Here is a 22,485-nt window from a genome sequence, read left to right on the forward strand (position 1 = left end):
ATAGTTTAAAGTGCGTTGTTAAGTGTATGTATGTACTGTAATATTAGGCTAAGTACCGCTGTTTATCGTGTTTACGTCTGTTCGAATAATTATTTAATGGTGGAAAATCAAGCTGAAGTAAAGTAACGGAGAATAAGTAACAATTTTATTTGCGTTAAAAGAAGTGAAAAAGGCTGTTGTCGGGAATTAAGAATAAATGTCGTACAGGCCCAGTTAAGATGAGGGGTGGGCTGTACTTGTGATGTGGGGTTAAGAGACCCTTACATGAAGTCGTCAGGGCAGATAATTTTAATGCAAGTGAGAGGCAGTTAAGCCTGGGTGAATTTTAGTTGTGTAGTGTCCATTTGAGTAGCAGTGGCTACCAGAGTAAGAGGCACCCATAGGCTGAAGTGGTTGGCCTAAAGAGGATAGGCACCACAAAGATAGTTTGCGTGTCAAATCCAGCCGAAGGAAAAATAAGAGGAGTTTTGTGATTGGGTTAGAGTCCCAAGAGAATAAAGATAAGTTTGTTGCCCTGTGAAGAAGTTGATTGTTTGTTGAAGGTGAAAGCAGGAGGTTAATTTTTATGCAGGTCTATTGAGACTAAGACAGGTTTCCTGTGAAAGTACGAACAGTGCTTGAGGTTAAGCCCCTATTTTTGCATAAAATTTATGCTTAAAAGTGTTTAAGAGAATACTAGATACAATTATGAGGTACAGAAGAGCATAAGTAATTAAATAAAAGATTTTTTCTTCAAAGTAGTCTAATTTTGAATGGAAGCAGAAAGGTTTTGGGGAACAGACAGTTTGATGTAAAAACTGTTTAGGCCTAATTAAATAAGGTAATCATCTCAGTTAGTGTAATTTAGTGTAATTTAATAAAAGGAAAAGTTATAAGTTAAGAGAGAATTTTAAAATTTGTTACTAAGGAGATAACTAAGTGTTTTAACTTGTAAGCTGAAAGTTTTAAGTAGGTAAGTTTTGCATTTGTAGGGATCAGTACAGAAAAATTCTAGTAAATTGTATTCAGTCATGGATGATAGTGTTAGGTTTAGTTAATTCATTTTAAGTAAAGTAGGTGAGTATGATTTATTGTAAGTGATCAAAGTACATGTGTATTATTTAAGAAAAGAATCTGGGATTTTTTAAAATATTTTTTTATTAGGTAGTTTTTGAAATCTGAGTCAAGGTGAATGTGTAGATACTAATTGATTTTTTTGCATAATTGAGAGTTTGTGAGTACAAATGTATGTCCGGTGAGTGGCTTCGGCTTGAGGTGATGGTGCCGATGACCGCTATCTAGAATTGTGACGTCACGGTGACCATCTTGGATCCACCACTTTGTTTTCTAGAACTTTCCGCCATTTTTGTTCTAGAACTTTTAGCCATTTTGAATTATGACGTCACCGTTGCAATTTTTCCTTACGGCCGCCATCTTGAAAATCCGTATTTTTTATGCTAGAAAATCGGGAAAAAATTTAAAATTTATAAAAAAAACAAGTAATCAAAATTTAATAAATTATTATTTTGAAAAACCATTGTTATTTAAGTTACGGCCACCATCTTGATAATCCTTAAATTTTATGCTAGAAAATCGGGAAAATTTTTAAAATTTTAAAAAAATTTGATTAATCAAATTTTAATAAATTATTATTATTAAAACGCACGTAAGTCATGAAGTCCTCGGTTCGAACCCGGTGAGAGCAAAAATAAAAAAATGGCTACAGATCCTTCCTCCACAGAAGCCACCGGCAGACTGACTTCCCACCACTAATTCCAAGGTATATTTATATAGTTAGCTAGTATGACGTCATGTACTATTTGCTGGAGGACTCAGTTTTATTTTCGTCTTCTAGAGTGCACTGCCACAATGCTAGTTTAATTTTTACCCCCTAGAGTGCAGTTATCATTTATTATAACTGTGGTACCCACCATCTTGTCATATGGGCGCCATATTGGAAATTCGTAAATATTTAGCTAGAAATTCGGGAACATTTCCAAAATGCATTAAATAAATTTTCAATTAATATACTGATTGATTCTATTAGTTTCTGCCCTTGGTTCAATCCCTAGATGATGCAAAAAAAAATTTAATTTTATGTAAAAAGTAATAATTCCAATAAATATGGTGGAAAGTCCTCAAAGAAGCTGGATTTCCTAGCCAACCAGCCTCCAGTAAGCCATTGATGACATATTTACCGCCATATTGAAAATGTGTTTTAATGACCTATAAATTCGGGGAAAATTCCTAAATTTATCAAAAAAAACATCACCCATTAATTTACTGATGGAATCGATGGATTCTCGTCCTTGGTTCGATACTTGATCAATGCAAAAAAAAGTTATTTTATACAAAAAATATCTATTAAATAAATAATGTTCAAAATCCTAAAAGTAGCCTAAGTTCCATATAAACCAGCCTCTAGTAAGCCGATATGGCCACCATCTTTGAAATTTGTATTTATTGACCTATAAATTCAGAAAATTTCCACAATTCATCAAAAAATTCACTTATTAAAATAATGATTCTTAGCCAGTGGTAAGGATAACTAAAGGCTAAAATAAATTTTTATTTCTGTTTCCCATCAGCTTTCGTGGCGTTTATTAATAATTCACTCTATGGAAAACAACTCTAAAAAAAATACCTATCCGACGAATTAAATACATTGTTGCTATGCCTAACACGGAAGTCTAATTTTTCAATACTTAGAATACATTCCGACAAATTCATGTACAATGATATGCGTATAGGCCAAGTTTCATCGAACCACGAGACCAGGTCATGATCAATGTCAGTCGTTTAGACCAGACGTTTCCAAACCTCCAGACCTTCTTCGTAGATAGCTAATATATCACATTTCAAGAGTCAAGACAAAGTCTTTGAACTGTCAGACCTAAAGTATCTATAAAATCAATTACAACATTTAGACCAATGGAACGTGTTTTACGCTTACTAAAGGACCAAGAATCCCTGAAAAAATGTTTTATCAAGACCAAAAGGTTTTTAACCAGTAAATATTCAGAGCTACTGCAGATATGACTATGCACATTTAACGAAACGACACACATTCAACAAAAGAACGCACTGCACACACTGGACGTACAGTACACACATTGAAATTGCATGTCATATTGGAAAATTTAATTTTTTTTCTCAATATGATCACGGAAAGATAATACCTATCTGAAAATTTATTTGGTAATTTTACTGAGAGTGTAATACAATAACTGTGTTTACGCAATGCATCTTTGTAGAGCTTAATTGCACGTTATCTAAGTGATCACCATGATCCACTTTGGAAATGTTATCAAGCTGGGTCGACTCTTCAACTGTGAAAAAAATTTTGCCCTAGAAAAATTCACAAGGTAGAAGTCCTTGATATATGCCTGTATCCGCAACTGATTCAATACTGATAGTCTCGATGGTGCTCACACTCGACGGTCAGCTGTATTCAAGCTCAGTCTTGGAGCTTGAAGCTTGTGGTGGCAGGATGGCTACAAGCTCAGATGGCCATCTGGGGATGAACCTATGAGAGCTCCCCATGGCGATTTACTGTCTTCATTTACCTTCCAGGGCTGTTTCCCTGGCGTACATAATGATAACAATCAGGTGACATCTGTAATCAATTCGCATGTCTTGCAGTCTTGCAAATTAAATGTAAGTAAAGATAATTTTGACAAATAGGCTATACATGATGGTTACGCGTTACAATTTATTTTTATTAAATTCGTTATCGTGTCACAAAATTTAACTTTTCTTAAAATGAGAACATAGTTTAAAAGTTTATTTTAATTTATTTTATCTCACATTTAAACCACTTTATATATTTTCTTAGAGTAAATATTGTGTTAATTTCTTAAGCATTACAGTTTATTTTAAACTAGTTTTTATCATTGACCGTTTTTTTGTATATCAACTTTTTTTTACTCTAACAGAAAAGAATTATTATAAAGTGATACTTAAAATGTTAAATGAGATTATATGATTATGTATACTAAATTGCATGATTTGTCTTAAAGTATTTTCCTTATTAAACCTATACTTATTAATCATTTTCTATCTTTAATCATTATTCATTTTTAAAAGGTTATATTTTCAAAATTTTTCTGGTCAAAGAATATTATTTACCGCAATTTCACGAACTAATAAATTACTATATCAGCCAATACCTTCACTTAGTAAGTTTATCCTAAATGATAAATTGAACGTCTCTCTTAAAAATTACGTAAACTTTAAGCTGCTTTTTTAAATACGTATTGTTACGATTTACTGTGTGTTCGTAAAGGATAGCCCAATTAAAGATTTTATTACACTTCACAGTTTTATTTATTGCCACTACTTATGTCACTTACAAAAATCTTCTAAAAATTGCCAAATAATTAATTACACTTAAAGGTCTATTCCCCAGTCACTCATTCCGCACCCCTCGCTGGGCCGCACCTCTGGCGCAACTCTCGCCGCAGCACCCCTCGTGGGTCTCCGCCGCGGGACTCCGTCGCCACACTCTGCCGCCGCCGACACTTGCCTTCGCCGAAATCCCACTCGACGCCTCGCTCGGAACCTCGCTCGGGACTCCGCCGTGCCCACGACTCTATCGCCCGGAAACTCCGCCGCGGGAAAACTCCCGACTCCACTAAACTCACTCACTCCCTGCCCTGGAGCCTTCGTCCAAGGACTTCGCCACTCTGCCGCACCCGCGGCACTATCGCCCGGAAACTCCACCGCGGGAGAACTCCCGACTGAACACTCCGAACTGACTCTACTCGAGGCCGCCGTCTTCGTTTTATTTATCAGCCGCAATTTCCAGAACTTGCGAGCGCGGCCGGGGCCTGTCTCGTCATTCCGCGCCGACCCGACCGGCGGCAGAAATCTCTCGAAACACGTGTCGGCGGCTCGCGTAACTCCACAGCTGTAAGGTTTAAGTTACGTGTCAAAGGCAGGGCGCCGCGTGGGGAGTGTTGGGAAGGAGGGGGAAAGCGACAATCCTTGTTATCTTCCAGGCGCGCGCGGCACATATATTGCGGCAGTCGCCAGCCAGCTCTGCACCTGCACGTGTCCTGGCCAATGTCACGTTCGTAACAGTATAGATTTTTATGCACAAACTTTATAAAATAATTTTTTTCTATAGACAGCTTTGTAACAACTTACCAAACCTAGAAGAAAATATGTTATTATAAAGGTTGATAGCCAACTTTGGTACTCTGAAAATAACGTCGTACCTCCTGTGATAGTAAAGCCCGGTCCCCACCCTGCCAGTACTATTCCCCCGCTGGCGGAACGTACTATCCAACCCGACTGCACGAGTCAAAGAAGCCATAGTTTTAATACGCAAATAACTAAAAAGTGTAATGTGTGTGTTTGCCCATAATTATTCTTTTAAATTTATAAGTTAATCCATACTGTTAATGGTTTTTTCCACGGTCAAAATAGTAAATGAAGTGGACTCAAGAAGCGAAAGACGATATCCATTTTGACTCATGTTTTTGAAACTATTTATTTACATTAAATATTAAATACTGTATTTTTAAGCCTTCATCACTTAATTTGTCATTAGATTCGGGAAGTGTTTAGTTATTAAGTTTCACACAATATTAGTTTCAGTTCCTTTTAAGCGGTTTTGCGGGCGGCAGTTCTGTAACAACCTCTTCACCACACGACACAGCCGCAAGCGCAGGGCCGGCGCGTCCATACAGGCGAACTAGGCAACCGCCTAGGGCGCCAAGTAGTTGGGGGCGGCGCAGCACGACACATAACAGCTCATATCATATGTTTAACGATTATTGAAACTAGATGTAAATTGATTTTTGTAACAGTTTGGAATGTTTATATTGATATAAGTAATTATTTAAAGTCCACGGTGACCTGTTGTTTATGATTTTTTTGTAATAAGTAAAACAGAAAAAAAAACACAAGCCTGTTACATTTGATTGTTGACAAAATCTTAGGCTTACGTGATGTATTTTGAGGGAAGGAAATTTTTTTGTTGGGGTGTCCGCCCGGGTGGGGGGGGGGGGGAGGTGGGGGCATTAAGGTTTTTCGCCTAGGGCGCCAATTTATCTTGCACCGGCCCTGCGCAAGCGGCAGGCTTTATTCAAATATTGTAGTAGAACAATATAGGAATCTCGTCGAAAAAAACGGGAGACACGTTATGCAGCACATTCTAGCGTCAAGGCTTGATCTTACGCCGTTGGTTCACATGTGATAAGGATATTTTGGCCCTTTATAATGTACATTTTTCCCCAAGTTTTCTACAGTTGTGGTTATTTATTATGGCTGGAAAGTTCTTTCGATGTTTCGTTGCAACAATTACAATGCTGCTAACTGCTTGAAGTCGTTTTTGAAGTTTGAAATTCCTTTGGTTGGTGCCGAAGTCATCTGCGTGTTGCGACATTAACCTATATATATATATATATATATATATATATATATATATATATATATATATATATATATATATATATATATATATATTCGCTTATATTAAAACCGGGAAACATATTAAGCTTATCGGTCAGTTAAATAAATCTCTGTGATTCAAAAATGTTCACAAATACATTTTATAAAGAAATAGTCGCAACTTAAAAAATATGTTACAATGTTAGGACTATCTATGGTTAAACAAAAATTTTCCTACATATTCTATAGATTTATTTAGTACCGTGGTATTATGCGTGACTGATGTACGAAGTAGGCCTACCTGTGGTCGGATGTCGTGTGTTTAAACTTATGATCTTAAAATTTCACATATGATACATCATTACATTTTAACCTACTAGTTCAAGAAAATTACTTGAAATTGTTTATGTAAGTGTTACAATAATCAGGGCTGGATTTAGGGGAGGGTAACCGGGGCGGAAAGCCCCGGGGCCTCCACAAACTGAGGGCCCCCACAAATCCTTTGATATACTTATTTCGCTGTTTTACCTTTACCTACAGTACTTTGTACATAAATAATTATATTATTGTTAAATATCAAACGAAATATTCATTAACACTAAAATTTAATTTTATATATTTCTTGTCTCCGATTATATTTATGTATGTTTTTTTTAAATACTAAGAGAATCTTCTTGATTTCACAATAAATTATTTATTTGAAAACTCGACTGAAAAAAATTATTCATTTTATTTGGAAAATAATTTGGGGCTAGGGGGCCTCCGCTCCTCTGTTGCCCTGAGGCCTCCAGACCTCTAAATCCGGCCCTGACAAAAATAAATTAAAATGAACAACCTAGTACGTTGGTTTGGTTATTTTCACTAGGAAGGCATGTGACATTTACTTTTTACTTAAAATAAAAATAAATCTTATAAACATAATCTAAATGATTGTGTATACCATAATACGTGTATATCGTACTAGTATTATAAAAGCGAAATTTTGTGTTTATATTTGTTACTCCTTGACGCCTGAACCGCTGAACGGATTTGGATGGCATAGGCCACATATTTCTATGAAATTCCATCTCTAATGGAGTGCAAAAGGTGTAAATTCATTTTTATTGCAAAAAAATCATAGGTCATCGACATACTAACAGAGAGTGCGTTTAATTTTCATGTCCGCCACACGGCCATACACATAGTAACTTGGCAACTTCCTATTTTCTTTCCTGGTGAGACTCATCCGCTTATTGGAGCTTGCGGCAGCTACTGAACTAACGACGCTAATAACGGTTCAGTTTTTAACTTCGTCAATAGATAGCGTTGCCTTGAATTTTAAACGCACTATCGTTTGTGGCGTTCGTCACGTCTTGAATTTTCGTTCGTTTGTCCCGTATGTTTTCCTATAACATTCATCCGATTGGAATAACATTTTGGTGAGTTGTTATGCGCATACCCGCTAAGGTTTCTGAGGTAGTATAACTATGTTAACATAGGTGAATCGTTTCAACAAATGTGTGTATTATATAGTTGCATCAGTAGTTCCTGTGTTGTGTATTAGTGTATGAATGCATACACATTACAGAATTGAAAACAATTAGGCAGACGTCACCCCAGTGTTACCAACTCATGGACACACAATCCCCCTAAATGAGGCAAAAAATAAAAAACCAAAAATTTAATTTTAGGAAAAACATTACAAGAACTAAACCCTTTAACGGTTTTAACAACTAAACAGCATACACACATGTAGGCAAATCACCTCACCTGTATAATGTAGTCCTATTATCGTTTGCAATTTTTTTATGCAAACACACAGACTAAGTCACTTCGAAACATTTTTAGCACTCAGTTAACCAAGAGTCCCAGGCCATCGGGTCCGGATTGTCTGAATCATCTTCATTCAGTAGCAGAGTCAAGTAATCAGTTCTAGTTGATATTTCCATAATAGATGGTTCTTTTGATGAACTTCCCCGTGAAGCTGGAGGGTCATCACCATAGGCGTGCACAGGACTTCAGTAGTGGTGGTGCCAGATTACACAACAGCCCTATCATTCACGGCCCTGAGCGTAAAGCGGGGGGTCCGGGGGTCCTCCCCCGGAAAAATTTGGATTTGAAAGCGCAAAATAGTGCTATTTAACGTGTTTCCGAACAAAAACATCAAATACACAGATGTAAAAATTTTAACATTTTTTTATGACAAATGATAGCTTTGAACGTTATAATCGCCAGGAAAACTATTAAACTATTTACAGTTTTAAGCTTTGTTGAGCCATAAAGTAAATTGCACAAATTGTTTGCACGGAATTCATGCTGGTGGCTTTGAAAAACCGTACTTACATGTTTTCTGAAGACGCGAAATAAATGCTAGAAAAAACATTCTCAAATGTTAAGTTTTAAAATCAACAAATCAAGGGATTTTTGTAACATACCTCAAATATGTAAAATATTAAAATAAAAAAAACACACAAATAAGAGTGGGCAAAAATTTTAACTTTTAGAATACAACAAAAATGTTTTGTCGGCGACTGCATATAAGACATCGAGTAATCCTTTTCGGGATCAGGCATTTTAATTTTAATCACCCATTTATACATCATACAGACAGATATATACAGCAATTAACGAACCATAACAACTGTCAACTAGTGAAAATAAAATGATAATTAATTAATTAGTGATCCACGTAACAAACACAGGCTGTACTCGTGTACTCATTAGAACAGTAAACTGATGAGTAAACAGTAAGAGTAAACACTACACAGTAGTGCTAGGTACCTGGCGGACGGCGGCTATTGTTCTGTGCGCCTGCCGAGTGGAGTGAACAGTGGACACCGAGCGCGCATTCTATGTAATTCGAGGAGAACAATGAGAAGTATTTACATTTCAGAAGTTTCGTAGCCGCGGCCCGCGTGTACAACATAAGTAATTGCAACTGGCTTGTTTCCGTGTGTATAGTTGGTTCGATTGGTAATTGATATACTGATAGTGTTATGAGCACATATCTGTAACTCGACACGATTGGAAAACATATTTTTTTTGGAAATAATACGGTTTTTTGTAAGTATGTATTATTTATGCTTGTAAAAAATAAAATAACGTTAACCCTAATGGTGGTGCCAAGGCACCTGTGGCACCTACCGTGCGCACGCCTATGGTCATCACCATACGCTGCCATTGTTCCAATTTTTTCCAGCACATCAGTTGGGAATGTGTAATCTTTGCAGCATTTCTTTTTACGTCTGAGTCCAGCACGAACACACAAAATCGCATTTAGCATACCAATTTCCATCTTGTTTCTTTGGCGGTTTTTAACCAAATTCATTTGGCTGAAAACTCTCTCTACCTCACCATTGGACCACGGAAAAACAAGCAACTGAATTGCCAACTCTGCAAGATTCTGAAATGGATTAATTCCAGATGCATCCCTGTAGCCTAGAATCCCTGCCCACAGTGCTGTAGTACTTGTTATATTCTGCCATTCCGCAAAGTTGACTTTATTCCATTGATTTTCTATGAGTGTTATTTCTGCATTAGATTTTTTGATCAGTGTTGCTAGTGGAACTATGGGTTGTTTAATGGTTCTCAAGCTATTTTCAGGAGCAAAAATAGATACTTTAGTAAGAATATCCACGTTTTCTGGCAGTCTCTGTTGAAGTTGGGTGACTAAAGTAATCAGAAATTCTTTACATCGCCCCCTGATTCCAGTTTCTTCATCAACTTTCAGTACTCCTTGTTTTCGAGCTTCCCTCATCTTAACTTCAGCAGTATGTCATAAGTTAACAGGATTGGGGCTCAATTATCATTAACATTAACTTTTAGGAGGTCAGGAGCATTGTATCCTTGCAGTACAACTCTTTTTCCAAGACTCTGAATCAACAGTACAAGATCATTCAAAAGCTTGCTGGGATCTGCTGTATTTGACTGGAATGATTGGTTCACATGCTGTGCCTCATGTAGAATAGGCTGAAGGAATGCCAGGTATATTTCATTGCGAATGTCAGAAAACATCTGAAATAGTATTTCTGCTGTATAACACTTTTCACTGACTTTTGATATTTCAAAATGCTTTTTCAATTCAAGCCACTGTTGCAGTATACGAGATACAGCTACCTCAACAGACAACCACCTTTATTTTGCTGCCTTTACAATTTTGAGAGGGTTTGCACCATCATTAATGGCATTGTACAGTAATTTGTAAGAGAGCTGACGTCATGAAGACCTTGAAAACCATGCGTAGGTATTGCTCAGAAGAAATTCAAGGTTCCTGGGCATACAATCAGCAACTGCCTTCGATACAGCTAGTTGTACTGAATGACAAACACATCTTATTAAAATAAGATGAGGTACAACTGATTTCATTTTCACATACAGTCCAGAATTTATAGCAGTCATTGTAGATGCATTATTGGTCCCCAGTCCACATAACTTCTGCATATCTAAATTTAATTCTTCTATGACTGCCTGAAGAGCAATAAACAAACTTTCAGCATCACCCGCATCCAGCAAAGAAATCTTTAAGAGAGTTGACACCACACTATTTTCTTTTTTTGAGAAATAAATTACGCAAACTCCAAGCTGCTTATCAACACTTAAGTCTGTTGACTCGTCAACTAGTATGCTATAGTAGCTGTCCGCAATATCACATTTCAGGTCATCAATGAAATGGGGATAAATAATATTTTTAATCACACCACAACATTTTGTGCGATGAATTTTCACCAGTTAAGCATTGGTAGCACTAGGAAATATGCGTTTATTTAGTTCACCAAGATGATCAATAGATCTGGTAGAACAGTGACATATGGTAAACAAGCACATACCTACCAGCTTCCGCAGCGGCAGTTTCAAGGCTTAGCGTTTTCTTAACAGGCTGAAAAGTAAGCTTGCCTTGTCTCGAACAAGAAAATGGTTCTGCGGCCTTTTTATGTTTAGCATGGGCAGATAAATCTTTTTTGTGTGCCTTCAGAATACACATGCAGAACTTACATTTAACCTCGCTCGGCTGTCCTGTAACTTCCTGAATCCAGTCCTTTAGTTCATTATCAGAAAACCACTCTCGCCTGAATCGCTGCAAATGATTATGAACAACTTTTTTTTTGGCATAATATAGGCTAGATTTACCTACAAAATTACATCACAAAAGACTGATTTTAGTTTTTGTTCACTTTCAGAATGCATAAGAACACTAAGGTTACTAGATAAATCATAAATAATGCAGAATTGTTGAACAACACAATAACAACAGTTTAGGAAACATGCAAACAAACAGCCAACTTCAGAAATAAACATACATAAATATACATGTAATTCCCCCAAATTTCCCCCGAGATATGTGGAAAACCCCCAAAATTGCCCCCAAGCCCCCATATGTAAAATTTTGCCCCCATAAGCAACCAAAAACCCCCAAATCTGGGGGGAATACCCCTAAGTTGGCAACACTGCCTCACCCCCCCCCCAGGCACCTACCTTGTTCAATATGCTGACGACACCTGCCTCCTTGCTTCCTCCGTCTCCGAGCCGTTGCTCAGGGATCGCCTCAGACGTGGACTCACCTCTCTGAACACCCAATTCCTAGCGCATGGCATCGGACTAAACCACACCAAAACAAACGCCATCCTCTTCTCCCGATACCACCCACGCCAAGACCAACCCCCCAGAATCACCCCACACACCATCCCTTGGTCACCAACAATCCGATACCTGGGCGTCACACTAGACGCATCCTTCACCTTCCTCCGACATCTCAACAACATCCGCGCCAAAACTAGGGCCGTCATGGGGCAACTAGCCCCAGTCCTCCATCCCACCTCCGGCACTTCCCTCCAAAACCGAATCACCATCTACCACACCCACATCATCTCCCACCTCACGTATGCCTGCCCCACCTGGTCTCATTCATCTCTGTACAACCTCAGACCCATCACTAGAACATTCTTTCTTGGCACCCGACTGATCCTTGGACTTCACCGCGCCACCTCCCGACAAGAACTCTTACAACAAACCCGACTTCCCCACATTCATGACATCATCACCAAAACCACCACAAAATTCATTCAAAAATGCTCCCACAGCCAAAAAAACCCTCATCAGACACATCACCGATCCTCCCCCAAACTCACCCCACCCCAGAAGAGCACTCTTCACGACCGACCATCTCCATGCTGAGGACTCCACCGACGAGGACGACATCGACCCAAAGGGAGGGGCCGGCGGCTGACCCAGGGCACCAGCACTCCTACAAGAAACCACTGCGGAACAAACAACACCACGGTACTGCACCATTTCTACTTGACCACCCCTCCGAACCAACGAACACAACACCGATAGGACATACCAGGCCCGAGCCAACGGACCTGGCCACACCACCACATCATCACCACCTTCACCCTTACGTGTAAATAAAAACTCACCAAACACTAACACCGGCCCCCAAGGACTTGAATGTTGGAAGGGACAAATATATGGTATGTATCTATAATTGTAAATACTTTTAATGTAAATGTATCAAATGTTTCCTTTCATGTATCTGATTTGTAATTCTTTTTAATAAAGAGTGGTTAATTGGCAGGGAGGACCCCCTGGTGGTGGGTACACCCATTAAAAAAAAAATTAGACATAACTATGATTATCAGAACTGAATTTAATAAACTACAAACAGCGACATTTCAGTTTGTGTGTGATTGAAGTCAGTGGCGTAGCCAGGATTTGTGTATGGAGGGTGTTAAGAAGCATAGCCCCTCTCCCCCGTATTAAAGCGGGGGGTCCGGGGGTCCTCCTCCGGGAAAATTTGGATTTTAAGGTGTAAAATAGTGCTGTTTTAGCAGTTTTCAGTACTTAAATTTAAATATTGTAATGGTAAAATTTTTATTAATTTTAATATTCAATTTGTTTGAGTGATGAATAAGAAATTAATTAAAGATTTGCTGCTAAGGGGGGGGGGGGGGGGGGTTTGAACCCCTAAAACCCCTCCCTGGCTTCGCCCCTGATTGAAGTGAAACAATAGGTAGCCCGAGAGTCGTTTCATAACGAATAGCGGCAGTTCGTCTGTTTTCGTTGTATTAGTGCACACACATGACACAATTGAATTGAATTAATTACAAAAAAGTGATAGAGTGAGGTAGAGTGAGGTATAGAGAATGAAATGGAGTTATATAAAGAGATATATGGATGTACAGAGCTTTATAGAGAGGTATAGAGTGTGGTACATAGAGGAGATAGAGATAGTCAGAGATATAGATGTATATATGTAGATATAGAAAGATAAATAGAAAATTTAGATGTATATAGAGATAAAGAGATATATTGATATATATTTAGAGAGATTCTTTGTATATGTGTACCTACTTCAAACAAATTACAAAAAAAAAAAATCGAATAAGGCATTGCAACACATGCCGAGCATTAGCTAGATAATGGAATTTTTTTAATATCAGTAATCTTTCAGTTTTACACTTTTTTGTAGTGCTTTATAGAGTATATATTACTCACAGACCATCCATTTTTAGATGTATAGAGGTAAATAACTAAACACTGGTAGAAAAATGTATACCGGGTTCTCACTTGACATTCAAATTAAGAAGACAATTTATTACTGTCTACATCTGATTTCGAAAAAAGGTCACCTTCACCCTATGCTCAGTCCGGGCAACGCCGGATACTGCAGCTAGTACATAAATATAAGGAAGAGTTTATGTTTGTTTCCCTTTTTTTCATGCAAATGTAAAGTTTTATTCCGAATATGAAATTTTACACACTTGACCTTCAAAGTAAATAAAATGTAACTGTCTGCATAATTTTCCTAAAAATATCCCTCATTTACATCTAATTATGAAAAAAATGTATCTACATCGTTTATGGAAACAAATCTCAATGAGTATTGCCATCACCCGAGGTCTTGAACTAAATACCCGGGGTGAGCCTAGTAGTTGCTGGTGTTTCTGTTGAAGTGTTTGTTCTCCGGGAGGGCGCCAGGCTAGTCTTAAGCGTCTAGCCGTTGTTGTGGTGGGTCGTCGGCCCCAGCGTGCACTACTAAGCTCCTAGGCTATATGGTGGCTGAACACAATGAACACACGCACGTTTTTGAATGGATGGGAAACGCGGGAAACGGCACGTCCATCCTAGTTGATGACCCGTTGTCGACTGCCGTTGACCGCGGCCGGCCTAGGAGGGGGGGCGGCAGCGTCAGCCTGCATAGGCTAGGCTAGGGGTGCGGTATCGCAGCGGGGTAAGGTACTGGCGGGGTGGAGACCAGGCTTCACTGTCACAGGCGGTACGACATCAAACGCCCCCCCTCCCTGGAGAAGCCCGGTCTTTCCCTGCGATCGGTACCCCGCAGCATGGTTGCACCCCTAGCATTGGAAGCAGGTCCAGGCTGGAGGCACTTGGAGTGGCAGCAGCTGGTAGGGCCCGCGCTCTGCTCACAGGTCATCCCGCTGTGTGAACACGGGGGCTTCATCAGCATACCGGGCGCCCCGGATTGTTCCCAGGTGATAGTCTGCGAGGTATCTCGGTGGCCGTCTGACCCGTTGGGGCCGTCCGGTCAGGTTGTCATGTTGGCGGAGGTCAGATTGGGTAGCCGACGTGGTCTATTCACTTTCTGGAATCCTAGGTGCTGCCAGACCACTCGAGTTCTGGTTGGTTCGGTCCTCCTCTGGTTCCATTGCGGGTGGTGACAGCGCGTGGTCGCTGCTCCTATCAGGTGTGGTGTCTGCGCCTGTGAACAGTCTTGATCGCATTTTTCGATGCATTTGTCGCTGTGGGGTCATTGGCTCATTGAGGCCATTATCATCCAGGTGACACGGGTGCTGGGATGGCCGGCGGGGCTGTTCATTAGCCTCGTCGTTCGGCTCGATCACATGGACAGTGAAGTGGGCATCCTCCAGGGATGCCAGGTGGCCCCAGGCGCCCCGGGTCAGTGACACAGGTGCATCGGGGTCAGTCTCGTACGGTTCGGTCACGACCGGTGGTGTACTTGGTGCCTCGTCTGCATCGAATGTCGTTTCATCCGCCGAGACAACAGTGATAATTACTCGTGGTAATCGTTTGCGTCTGAACCGTCGGCGTGAGACTTGTCCACCGTTCTGGTCCTCGTCCCCCTCACCCTCAGGGGTGGTTGGATCGTCCAGTTCTCTCCTGGGTGCTGGGTGTTCTGGTGGAGTCAGTGTTACAGGCGATTCTGGGAGCCTGTCTCCTGGGAGTTTGGCAAGGTGCAGGTCATCACGATGAATCTTCTTCACCCGCCGTCCACCTAGGCGCACGAGGTATGTGGTCTGGCCCAGGCGTCTCTGTACTGTGTAGGGGCCTCCCCAGCGGGGGGCCAATCCTGCGCAATAATTACGTGGTGTGGCCGACAGGGGATGGACACGCACAAACACTTGGTCTCCTGCTTGTACGGTGGGTGGCATGTGGTTCGTCGTTGGTGTTATTTCCATTGCATAGACTTTTTGCCGTTGGCGTGCTTCTTCGTGTGTGGCTGTGCAGCGGCGGTCTCGCTCTTCTGGTCCTTCTGTCGGGTGTGGTACTCCATGCATGGCCCATTCACCGGGCAGGGGTAGATTGTGTCCCTGAACCATCTCGGCGGGTGTTCTACCAGTTGCCGCATTCACCCGACGGCACATGCAGAACAGGGCATCTGAAATGTGCCTGTCCCACTGCGCATGGTCTGAGCTGAGGCGTATGCGCATCTGTGCCTTCAGCTCCTGGTTACGGCGTTCGGTGGGGTTTGCCCGCGGGTGGTATGCGGGTGTGGTGTGGTGCTGTATTTGGTGGTCGTCGCACCAGGTCCTCCACTGTCGGCCCAAGAACTGGCTGCCATTGTCGGAGAGGGCTGACTGCGGGTAGACCCAGCGCGGCAAGAACTCTTGTGCCAGGATCTTGGTGATGGTGGCGGCTCGCACATTTCGACAGGGATAGGCCTCTGTCCACCGGGTGAACAGGTCAGTTACTACAAGCAAGAACCTGCTCCCCCTCGGTGTTCGTGGATATGGGCCCATCACATCGAGTGCTATTGTCTGGAAGGCTGTGGTGGGTTCCCGTGGCCGCTGCTGCTCCTCCCCATCTCGCCGTCTTGCCTTCCGTGATTGACAGACTTGAAATTCGCGCACGTACTCGCGTACATCGCTGGCGACTCCGGGCCAGTGGTAATATTGGCAAACAGCCCGCTTCGTCTGATCGGTGCCGGGATGGCCGGCTAGGTCGTGGTCATAGTAGAACCGTAGTACAGCTTCCCAGGCTTCAGGTGGTACGTACGTCTTCCAGTCCACTTGGTGTCCAGGTGTACGGCACCACACGGTCCCGTCTCATACACACCAGGTGTCATGTTCCCCCATCGTCACTTGTTGGCATCGTTGATCGGCCTCTGGTGACGTCCCGTTGGGCTTCCAAAACTCGGCGGTGGACGTCGGCTGCTGTACTCGGTGGTACGTTGTCTTCCTGGGCATCGGCTGTAATCCGCGTGCATGTTGCATCTGGTTGGGCTTGCCTGTTTTGATGGCTGGGTGGCAGCATATACTCCCAGTCTTCATGGTCGGCTAGCTCGCTGTTCTCATCTGGCTCGCGAGACAGAAGGCCGGGCAGCTGGTTGTCTGTTCCAGGGACATGTTCGACTTCAAAGTCAAAAGATTGCAGGAACAATGCCCACCGGATCAGCTTGCCCTTCCTCCCCTGCATGGTGTGCAGCCAGGTCAGGCACCTGTTGTCGGTGCGGAGCGTGAATGGTTTTCCTTCCAGGTGCGGGCGGTACTTCTTCACGGCCCACACGACAGCCCGGCACTCCTGCTCGTTACTGTGGTAACGACACTCTGCCGAGCCGAACTTCGCACTCGCATAGTCGATGACTTGTCGGTCTCCATTTTGGTCCAGATGGAACAGCACAGCTCCCACTCCTAGGGCACTGGCATCGGTTTGCAGGTGCAGGCGGCGCTCTGGGTCCACCCGTGCCAATGTGTGGCAGCTCGTGAATGCGGCCTAGATGTGGTCAAAGGCATTTTGTGCGATCGCATCCCACCTGTAGCGCAACTGTGGTGATAAAAGGTCTGTGAGTGGAACAATGATACTTGAAAAGTTGGGTATATAGCTCCTTAACCAGTTAACGAGTCCCACGAAACGTTGTAGCTGTTTGCGGGTCTTCGGCACCTCAGCCTCCGCGATTTTCTGCAGGTGGACTGGTTGTAGGCTGTTGCCTGCCGCATCCACCAAATGCCCTAAGAACTCGACTTTGAGCGCCCCGACATGACACTTGGCTGGGGCTGCTGTTAGGTGATGTGTCGCGAGCCGCTCTAGGACGAGGGCAAGGTGGCGGATGTGGTCCTCCCATGTCTCGGTAAACACAATGACATGATCGAGGTAGGCTATGGCAATCTGTCCCACATACCCCTCTAGCACCCGCGTCATCATCTCCTGGAAGGTGGCTGGTGCGCACTTTAAGCCGAATGGCATGGCCCTGAATTGGAAGCGCCGCCCGTCTGGTGTTGTAAAAGCAGTTTTACCTCGGTCCCCAGGCCGTATGGGCACCTGCCAATTGCCAGCCTTGAGGTCAAGCGTGCTGAACACTTTGGCTCGTCCTTGGCCTGCGATGGCGGCCTCGACACTGATCTGGGGCGGAGGTGAGCTGATGGTGATGGCATTCAGGGGCCGGAAGTCCACACAAAAACGCAGCGAGCCGTCCTTTTTCGGGGCCAACACCACACATGAATTATAATGGCTATTGGAGGGCTCGATGACGCCATCCCGTAACATTTCTGATACATGCTCTCTGATGGCGCTCTGCTCTCGGAGGCCATATCCCCTGGGTGGTTCATGAATTGGTTGATCATGCATGGTTGGGATCCGATGCTCTGCCACTGTGGTGCATTGCAGGGGGTTGGCAAGTGCAAACACATCCTGCCTCTCTTGCAGCACCTTTTACACAGCTGCCTGATACTGCAGGGGTACATCGTGACGCAGTTGCGCCAGTGTAAGCGGTTCGCCAGGTGGTTCGGGTGCGAGCCCCGTGGCATACACTGTGTATCGCTCCCGGGTTCCCACGTGGACTCGTGCAGCCTTCAGCTCCACCACAGCATCATGCTCTGCCAGCCAGGGCTGTCCTAATACGAGGTCTTCATGCAGGTCCTCCACAACACGGGCAAGAACTGTGGTCGACATTTCCCGAAGGTTGACCTGGAGTTCGGCTTGGCCCACTGTCATCCCTGGCCGTGTAGTGGTCGCGAGGCGCAGCTCGGCACGGTAGGGTTGGAGCACTCCCGGGGGTACCAGGCTTGGGGCGACTAATACATGGCTCGCACCTGTGTCGACCAGTGCCGCCGTCGGCTGGCCATTCACCTCCACCGGGATGCGCAGCAGGTGGTCGTGTGGCCGGAACAGTTGGCCCAGCGTTGGTGTGGTACCTGGCATCATCCTAATAGGTGGTGGTGCAGGTGGCATTGAGGGCATTGGTCCTGTGGCCAGTGATGCCGTTGGTAAGGATGGTGCCAGTAGCACTGCTGGTGGTGTGGCTGGTGGCGCCAAGAGTGAGGTTGCAGCAGGTGGTGCCCTGGCTGAGGTCATGGCAGGTGGTGCCGAGAAGAGAGTTGCGGCAGGTGGTGCCGAGAAGGGAGTTGCGGCAGGTGGTGCCGAGAAGGGAGTTGCGGCAGATGGTGCCGAGAAGGGGGTTGCGGCAGGTGGTGCCGAGAAGGGAGTTGCGGCAGGTGGTGCCGAGGAGGGAGTTGTGGCAGGTGGTGCCGAGGAGGGAGTTGCGGAAGGTGGTGCCCAGAAGGGAGTTGCGGCAGGTGGTGCCGAGAAGGGAGTTGCGGCAGGTGGTGCCGAGAAGGTTGCAGCAGGTGGTGCCGAGGAGGGAGTTTCGGAAGGTGGTGCCGAGGAGGGAGTTGCGGCAGGTGGTGCCGAGAAGGTTCTGGCAGATGGCGCCATTCTCGCAAGGGGTGGGCCCCTCAGTCCCGCACCCCCGGTGGTCCATTTCCCGACTGTGGCACTGTTTGCTGCTGGCGTAGTGGTGGGGGAAGTGGGCATTCACTGTGCCAGTGATATGCCCCAGTGGCGCAACCCCGTTGGCACTGAGGTGGCTGCTCATGGTTGCGTTGCGACTGGTTGTCCCGGCGGCCTGGCTGCGTGGTGATCTGGCGTGACGCCAGTGCATCCTCGATGGCCTGTTGCCGCCTGGGTGATGATTGAGGCTCACTCGGCCTGGCTTAGTGATTGGTCACTGGTGCGCCAGGTAATGCTAGGCTGTGGTACCCACGGTCTGTCATTGATGGGTTTCGGCGCCACACTATCTGGAGGTTTCTTTCAATGGCCACTGCCTGTTGCACATAGTCTTCTACCGAGGTGTGTCGGTAGCAGCGGAGGAAGGGCTGAAGCTCATCACGCAGCAGGGTGGTGACAGTCGGCAGTGCTGCCATTGGTTCTGTGTTCGGCATGATCCGCCGATACAGCTGCAGTTTGTGGGCGATAAACTGCTCCACTGGTTCCCCGTCTCGCTGCTGTCTCCCGTAGAATTGGGAGGTACACTGTACCACCGCCTCTCCTGTGTCAAAATTCTGCATGAACTTGGTGGTGAACTCCGGCCACAGCATTCCGAATTGGCCCCAGAGGCTCCACCAGTGACGTGCCACGCCCCGCAGCTGCTCACTCGCACGTTCTGCCCATTCGTCAGATGGTATTCCCGCCCTCGCTAGGCGCACCTCGCATTGCCGTAGAAACTCGCCCAGGTTCTCCTGCGGCAGTCCACTGAACTCCGGTAGTGTTGCTCTACCCGTGTTCGTCACCATTCGCGGTGCCCCCCATGTGGCACTCAGGTCGGTCAGTGATGTGTGTTCCCGTGCCTGCCTTGGTTTCTGCTCGCGCTGTGCGCAGTTTGCACACTCTGTTGTTTCTAATTTATCTGATGGGTTTCCCGTGGCGGTGTGCGTGATTGGTGCTGTGGTCACTAGGGCAGGCGGTGCAGTTGGTGGTAGCCCCGCTTCGTCCTTCCCTGGCCACACAGGATTCCATTGCATTTCCCATGTGGACTTTACTGTTTCCCGCTTGATCGGGAATTTTAAGGTGTCGGGTGCGCATCGGCATGTGTTATGCCACGGTAGTGTCCCTGTTAATAGGTCCATGCCCTTAGGTAGGTAGCAGTTTGCACAGACTGTGGTTGAAATGTGTGGTAACATTTTACCAGTGAGCAATTGTGTTGTTGATGTCACTGGTAGGTGTCAGTTGATTTGGTGTAGCTAATATAATTTAGAAGGATTCGGTCGCTTAACAATTTTTACCAATATAAAAGAAATTCACACATAATGTCCGGTGCTGTTTGGTGTAGTCGGGGTGTGGACTAGTGCACGCGCACTGGAGGGAGGGGTGGCGCGGTAGGCCGCTGCCCGGACGACCGCACAAAGAGTAGAGCGATAACTTCGGCTGGTGGGAGAAGCAGGTTGGGCCGTAATGGAGTTCTCGGGGTGCGGAGGGTGGGGTGTGGGCCGCTGCCCGGACGGTCGCACAAAGAGAAGAGCGTTAGCTCCGGCTGGTGGAAGGGGGAGGTCGGTCTCGCTCCTTTGGAATGTCCAGAAGTGAAAGGGAGGGGGGCCCTTTGTCCGCTGTCCTGGTCGCGCCTGTCTGTCTAACCCCAATTCCTTCACACGCACGAGATGGCCGTTTCACGCACACTGGTTTCCTTGGTGTTGGCGGATCGCGGAAAAACACTGGAATTATTAATTTTTGTCACACGCATGGGCGCCAAATGCCATCACCCGGGGTCTTGAACTCGATACCCGGGGTGAGCCTAGTAGTTGCTGGTGTTTCTGTTGAGCTGATTGTTCTCCGGGAGGGCGCCAGGCTAGTCTTAAGCGTCTAGCCGTTGTTGTGGTGGGTCGTCGGCCCCAGCGTGCACTACTAAGCTCCTAGGCTATATGATGGCTGAACACAATGATTACACGCACGTTTTTGAACGGATGGGAAACGCGGGGAACGGCACGTCCGTCCTAGTTGATGACCTGTTGTCAACTGCCGTTGACCGCGGCCGGCCTAGGAGGGGGGGCGGCAGCGTCAGCCTGCATAGGCTAGGCTAGGGGTGCGGTATCGCAGCAGGGTAAGGTACTGGCGGGGTGGAGACCGGGCTTCACTGTCACAGGCGGTACGATGTCAGTATTAAGTAAGGAAGTTACATATCTGCAACATTTAATGTTTGAATGAAGTTTTTTGGGCGTACACCATTGCAGTTTTGCATTTTTTTTTTCATGGACAAATTCAGAGAAAAAAAATAATATTCCGATAAAAAATTCACAGAAAACAAGACTGAATCAGCTGATGACGGACAAACGGAATCAACGATGAAACTAAACAAGTATTATGGACAACATAACGACGACAGCACGGACAAAAAAATGTTCAACCTCTAAATATCACACAGCACAAGAATTCCGATGAAGGAACTTAGTCATGAAAAATAATATAACAACACAGACGAAAACAGTGAGCTAACAGCGACGAGACAGATTAAATGTAGGCAGACCAAAAACCTGTTCAACGCAGCAAACATATAAACACAACAGTTGTCATTGGAACCCTTCTGTGTTTTTTAGTGCTATCGTCGTTGTGTTGTCCATAGTACTTGCTTATCTTTATCGTCGTGTGTGTATGTATGCTGCATTGTCCAGGTTTGTTGTCTGCCTGCATTTAATCTGCCTCGTTGTTAGCCCACTGTGTTCGTCAGTGGTTATATTGTTTATCATGACTAAGTTTATTTTGCCGTCGTCCGGGTTCTCGTGTTCGAGATCCGGCGTGGTTCCTAGCGGGGAGACTGGTTTTTTAGTGAATTGTATCCGGGAGGGTGCCAGGCTAGCTCTGTGGCTAACCAAGAGTTGGGTCGTTGGGTGTGTATGCCCCTGCGTGGGCCGCTCGGACCGTCGGCGTTGGTCGTGGTTGGAGGGGGCCCTTGCTATTGATACGTTACTGGCCCTAAACAGCATAGCACGCTGATCCCTGGCTGGGTTCGGGGAGTTCACAAAATAACATACACGGGTTCGGTTCTGCACTGTCGTATACACGTCGCGCACAGAGTGTGAGGGAGTGGACGATTAATTGAAATCAACAATTACACTTGCAGTTACAGTTACAGGATGCACATTGATTTTACCTACAAAAATTACACTA

This window comes from Bacillus rossius, chromosome 1, assembly GCF_032445375.1.
Source record: "Bacillus rossius redtenbacheri isolate Brsri chromosome 1, Brsri_v3, whole genome shotgun sequence".
In the NCBI taxonomy this organism is placed as follows: domain Eukaryota; kingdom Metazoa; phylum Arthropoda; class Insecta; order Phasmatodea; family Bacillidae; genus Bacillus; species Bacillus rossius.